A 6,796-nucleotide genomic window follows, 5' to 3' on the forward strand; every position below is an offset into this window, starting at 1 on the left:
TCAATCAAAAGATTGAGAACAAGAATGACCAAATATACTTAGACTTTTCTCTCAGTAAGTCAAGTATACTTTAGTGCAGTTTTAAGTATATTTCTGAGAAGTAGGCCTACATAAAAAAGTAGACTGAAAGTATACTTTTTTATTTTTTAGTTTAAAAGAATTATACTAATAGCACACTTGAATAAACTTATTTTTCGTAAGGTCTGAATGACATGGGGCCTCTGCATTTTACATGCACATGTAATCAAAGGCACAGTATAGAATTCAATAAGTTATTTTTTTTCCAGCAGCTTCCTTTGTTTTGTTTTTTTAGAAGTTGCTGCTTTACATAGTATAATCATCTAAAACAAATAAAACTTTTAAAAACAGCCACTAAATATGGGGCATTTACTATTATTTGGGTCATCATTTTTTATTTTTCCATGTATTCCTTTTGTGTGTCTGTTTGTTTTATTATCTGTTTATATTTAAGACTTTTGTTCAAAGAATAACTCAAAGCTGTATAATAACCACACCTTCCACCTCATTAGCCAAGTTGAACCAGTTGTTTGCCACCATCTAGTGGCCATATAAACGTTACTGAAAAGCATGTCAAACATTCACCTCAGCTATGTTAATTGCATTCACAACATATTTCAAAGAAATATGCACTTCATTCCTGCATGAGATGAAAATATTTCTTATGGAATTGAAAATTACGAAATTTTACTGGAATGATTAAGATCCGATAAAGTAGTAAATTGAATCATTTTAAAAACTAACTGTACAAAACAACAGCAAATAAAGAAAAAAGTACAAAATGGTCATATATAATAAAATATGCAGAATAAAAAACAGAATAAGATAACCAGAACATTTTGGCTGTACATTATGTTTAAAAATAATTGGCTAAGTTATGCAAAAATATAATTCACTCTTAAAACAAACAAACAAAGTGAGAAAAAGAGAGAAACAGTAAATTGTATAGTAGTAAATTGTTAATAATTATAAAAAAAAAAAATAGAAAAACATAGACAAAAACATTTTTTCATGTTTTTGTGCACAAATTTACGTGTGCATGACCCTGAATTTTTATTTGCCCAAATACCTTATAAAATCCAGCGCTGAAACTGCAAACCTCATTCGCAGTTCGTACAATTAAATATTTTATGAAACAGGTTAACTCTGTGAATCTCTCTCTTTCCAGCTCTCCGGATTCTCTCTACATACGTTTATTTTTACAGTCCATTAAAGGAAGTGGGAATGGAGGAAAGGATGAGATGCATGCTGGAGAAAAATCACATCTCCATGCTGAGCATGAGAAAGAAGCCCGAGACAGTGCTCAGATCTCCTCTACAGGATATAAACTCTTTTCCTCTATAGGTGGCTCACACTTCACCTTTCTTGTTATCCATCCTACTCTCTTGCTTGTTAAACAGTAGATTTTGCTTGATGCTTGCCATCTGTAATGTTGTATATCACTGTGTGTGAGAGTTACTGTTATTTTTGATCATTCTTTTGCCCTCAAAGCACTGTAGTGGAAATTACAATTTGATCCATATGCTAATTGTTTCTGAACCCAGCTAAGCATTTTGACTGTGCTGTACATAGTTAAGCTTGCTCTAAATGTGAAGGTGGCATGATAGAATAACACCTGTAAGACCTTCGTTCATCTTCAGAACACAAATTAAAGGTGCCCTAGAATCAGAAATTGAATTTTCCTCGGCATAGTTGAATAACAAGAGTTCAGTACATGGAAATGACATACATTGAGTTTCAAACCCCATTGTTTACTCCTTCTTATGTAAATCTCATTTGTTTAAAAGACCTCCGAAGAACAGGCGAATCTCAACATAACACCGACTGTTACGTAACAGTCAGGATCATTAATATGTATGACCCCAATATTTTAAAAAAATATTGTGCATAATCAGTGCATAGTTAATGATGCCCCAAAATAGGCAGCTAAAAAAATTAATTAAAAAAACTCTATGGGGTATTTTGAGCTGAAACTTCACAGACACATTCAGGGGACACCTTAGACTTATATTACATCTTGTAAAAAAACAATCTAGGGCACCTTTAAGACACTGTTGATACAATCTGTTGGCTCAGTGAGGCCTCTATTGAGAGCAAACCCACTGAAACTCTAAAGGTCCATAAAGGTACTAAAAACATATTTGAAACAGTTCATGTGAGTTCAGTGGTTCTACCTTAATATTATAAAGTGACAAGAATACTTTTTGTGTGCAAAAAAAAAAAAAAAATAGCAACTTTTCAACAATATCTAGTGATGGGTGATTTCATAACATTGCTTCATGAAGCTTCTGAGCTTTACGAAACGAATCAGTGAATTGGAGCGCCAAAGTCACAAGATTTCAGGAGTTTAACCATTTTGTTAGGAGATCCGAATCACTAGTTTGAAACAAAACACTAGTTTGAAACACTAGTTTGAAGCTCAGAAGCTTCATGAATCAGTATTTTGAAATCAGCCCATCACTAGATATTGTTGATAAGTCGTTTTTTTTGTTTTTTTTGGGGGGTGTTGGCGCACAAAAAGTATTCTTGTCGCTTTATAATATTAACCACTGAACTAACATGAACTGTTTCAAATCTGTTTTTAGTACCTTTATGGATCTTGAGAGTTTGAATGGTTTTTCTCTCAAAACAGGCCTCACTGAGCCATCGGATTTCATCAAAAATATCTTAATTTGTGTTCTGAAGATGAACAACGGTCTTACAGGTGTAAAACAACATGAGGGTGAGTAATTAATGACATTATTTTTGGGTGAATTAACCCTTTAACAGATTTCTGTTAGTAACTCTGTCCTTGTTATTTCTTTGATCACTAAGTCATGCAAAAAAATGCTATTTTATTTCCTGCCATGATCTGTTCACACTGTTTTATATCTGTGACAGTATTGACGTGTGAACAGCATCTCATGTTACTTTCCACTGAAAGTCACAACATTAGAATCATTTTATTTCTTCCCAAAAACACAAAAGGAAAGTAGTTTTAGGCAGAATGTCTGAGCAGCTTTTTACCATAAAATGAAGGTACAGAATAAATACAAAATAAATCAAACAATCAATGAAACACCATAATTTATGTTTCTCTGATATACTGACATGGAAAAGTTTTCTTCAGGATTTATGAAATTAACTGTTGAACAACTTGTAATTAATAAGGAAATAAATAGCTGTACAATTTGAATCCTTGGTGCTTTAAACTCTCACTTTTTGTGACATCTGCACTGAAAACCATGTGTAGTAAAAGACCAGCATGGATGGTCAACAAGCATCACCACCAGAAAGACCATGATGGTCGACCAGCAGCAAATGAAGAAGTAGCATAAGTATTTTTGACTTGTGGTGCTGCATGGCTTTGCTTTGTAGTCGGTCTTTGCCAAGTCTTCCACACAAGTCATGAAAAGTGAAGCCAAATCATTTCACACCCTGGTGGCTGTCTACAGTAAAGGTCATAAACCCCGCCCTCGCTATGAAAAAAAAAGAAAATATTAAAAACACACACACCCAAAAAATGGTTTCTGTCATTTTAGGTAGCTCTTATCATGATTGTGTATGTTCAAGTGTTCATTTTTCTAATAAGTTGGGTTTTAGTTAGTTATTTGATGCAGTAAAAACTGGGTGGGTGTCATGATTGACAGCTGTGATTGACTTTTTATGGATAGTAATGCGTTATGTTAATGTTATGTTACTTTTTCTTACCAGGGTAGCGTTTCCCAAAAGCATCATAAGCTTAAGTGGGTCATAGCTCCATTGGTGGCAATGGTTCTACCATCAACTTAAGGCATCTTTACACAGACGATTTATGGCTGTTCTGAAGCGGGTCTGTACCTGCTCAGAATTCAGTGTAAAGACGCAATGCCGTATTAAAGAAGACCTAAAATACGCCGAGTCTGACCCACCTCAGCCCCTAGTATCAAAGGCGAGTCTGATTCTGTTCTGGTTCAGTGTAAATGAACGCGAAATATAGCCGCTCTAAACTACGTCTTTCCATGACAACCAAAAGCATTCCAGTCAGCTCAGGCGGCGCAAGATTCAAGAAGCAAGAGACGAAACATATAACTTAGGGCAAATAATAAAAATAATGTCTTCCAACAAGGGGCATTAAAGTAAAAGAGTCCTGTACTCACATCGTGAAGCAAACCACCAAAATAACAGCAGAGAATCGTCGTGTGTCATCAATTGGCTTTCGCCGTTTGTAATCTTCCTATTAAGAGACTGTCGGGTCAACGCGCTGCTACATTTCTCTCAGATAAGGTAAATGCTTAAAGGAACACTCCACTTTTTTTGAAAATAGGCTCATTTTCCAACTCCCCTAGAGTTAAACAGTTGAGTTTTACCGTTTTCGAATCCATTCAGCCGATCTCCGGTTCTAGCGGTAAGTTACCACTTTTAGCATAGCTTAGCATAGTTCATTGAATCTGATTAGACCGTTAGCATCGCGCTTAAAAATGACCAAAGAGTTTTGATATTTTTCCTATTTAAAACTTGACTCTTCTGTAGTTAAATCGTGTACTAAGACCGACGGAAAATGAAAAGTTGTGATTTTCTAGGCTGATATGTCTAGGAACTATACTCTCATTCAGGCGTAATAATCAAGGAACTTTGCTGCCGTTCCATGAGTGCAGCAGTGCAATGATATTACGCAGCGCCCGTGAGCCCCTGCTTGCACAGGGAACGTGCCCTGCAACCATGGAGACGTTTTTGAGAAACGCTGCGTAATATCATTGCACTGCTGCAGCCATGGAACGGCAGCAAAGTTCCTTGATTATTACGCCGGAATGAGAGTATAGTTCCTAGCCATATCAGCCTAAAAAAATCGCAACTTTTCATTTTCCGCCGGTCTTAGTACACGATTTAACTACAGAAGAGTCAAGTTTTAAATAAGAAAAATATCAAAACTCTTTGGTCATTTTTAAGCGCGATGCTAACGGTCTAATCAGATTCAATGAACTATGCTAAGCTATGCTAAAAGTGGTACCATCAGACCTGGAAATCGACTGAATGGATTCGAAAACGGTAAAACTCAACTGTTTTAACTCTAGGGGAGTTGGAAAATGAGCCTATTTTCATAAAAAGTGGAGTGTTCCTTTAACACAATCGGCGTCACTTTGATTGTGTACTGTCATATTATATTCCAAAAATCATCTCCTTGAGGACGATATTTCACCCACACACGACGGTCTGTCTGGTGATCTGCTGCTGCCTGATACACGCAAATGCTAGCATCATTTGTTGTTTCCATCTCTTTGAAAAAAAAAAAAAAATGTTCGACCTCTTTTAATCCTGTTGTGAACTACCCGGTGTAATAATGAATAATTTTGTTGCATCGTTCAATTTTATTTTATGACAAACATCAAAGCGTGAGATATAGCACGCAGTTTACTAACTTGTTACTTTAAATGTTCTTATTTTTTTTATTTCGAGTTATATTTAATTGTTTATTATTTAATTATTTTTAAATTAATTTTGTTAAAACTCTTAGTTTTGAAATACTTATGTTCAAAGCATTGTTTCCCGCGATTTTAATTCCTGTGTAAATGCGTTTATGCCGCTTCAGAACAGCATTAAACGTTCTGTGTAAATGCACATTTTTGTGGTATTATGCCGCTTCAGAGTTGGTTTCTGTGCCGCTTTTTCTGTGTAAAGATGCCTTTAGGCTTACTATGCTTTTGGGAAACAATTTCTCTCAATTGGCGACCGGAGAGGTGTCAGTCAATAAATGTGTAAACGAAGTAACTTGTGTTGCTGGTTTGAAAAAGTAACTCAGATATTTTCTTATAATGTAATAGTAATGCACTACTTTACTTATTACTTTAAAAAGTAATCTGATTACTTGTAATGCGTTATACCCCAACACTAGCTGTAGGTGCTACTTCAGTTCAAGAACATACGCAGTAAAACAGCGATAAAGGCTTGATAATTACTGCAACATATACATTGTTAGTTACTGGAAAGCATGCATATTTGTTGATATTATTATCTGGAATATGAACAAATAGCCACGCGGACCAGGGACTGAGGATGTGAAATCCAGTCAAATCTGTAAAGCCATAAAAGCTCGATGTACCAAATATGATACTCAACAAACAAATAATTCTTTACAATATTTTGTCTAAAAGTTCAATAAATGTGTAAAAGTTAAAAAAAAATTGATTTTTCTGACAAGTAATAATATGTTTGGCATTAAAGGGTTAGTTTTCAAAAATGAAAATTCTGTCATTTATTACTCACCCTCATGCCGTTCCACACCCGTAAGACCTTCATTAATCTTCGGAACACAAATTAAGATATTTTAGTTCAAATCCGATGGCTCCGTGAGGCCCTCATAGGGAGTAATGTCACTTCCTCTGTCAAGATTCATAAAGGTACTAAAAACGCATCTAAATCAGTTCATGTGAGTACAGTGGTTCAATATTAATATTATAAACCGACGAGAATATTTTGGTGCGGCAAAAAAACAAAATAACGATTTATTTAGTGATGACCGATTTCAAAACACTGCTTCAGGAAGCATCGGAGCGTTATGAATCAGTGTATCGAATCATGAATCGGATCGCGGTTCAAATCCGCCAAACGGCTGAAATCACGTGACTTTGGCGCTCCGAACTGCAGATTCGATACACTGATTCATTTATGCTCCGAATCTTCCTGAAGCAGTGTTTTGAAATCGGTCATCACTAAATAAGTCGTTATTTTGTTTTTTTGCCGCACCAAGAATATTCTCGTCGGTTTATAATATTAATATTAAACCACTGTACGCACATGAACTGATTTAGACGCGTTTTTA

Source organism: Chanodichthys erythropterus, chromosome 3, assembly GCF_024489055.1.
Source record: "Chanodichthys erythropterus isolate Z2021 chromosome 3, ASM2448905v1, whole genome shotgun sequence".
NCBI lineage: Eukaryota > Metazoa > Chordata > Actinopteri > Cypriniformes > Xenocyprididae > Chanodichthys > Chanodichthys erythropterus.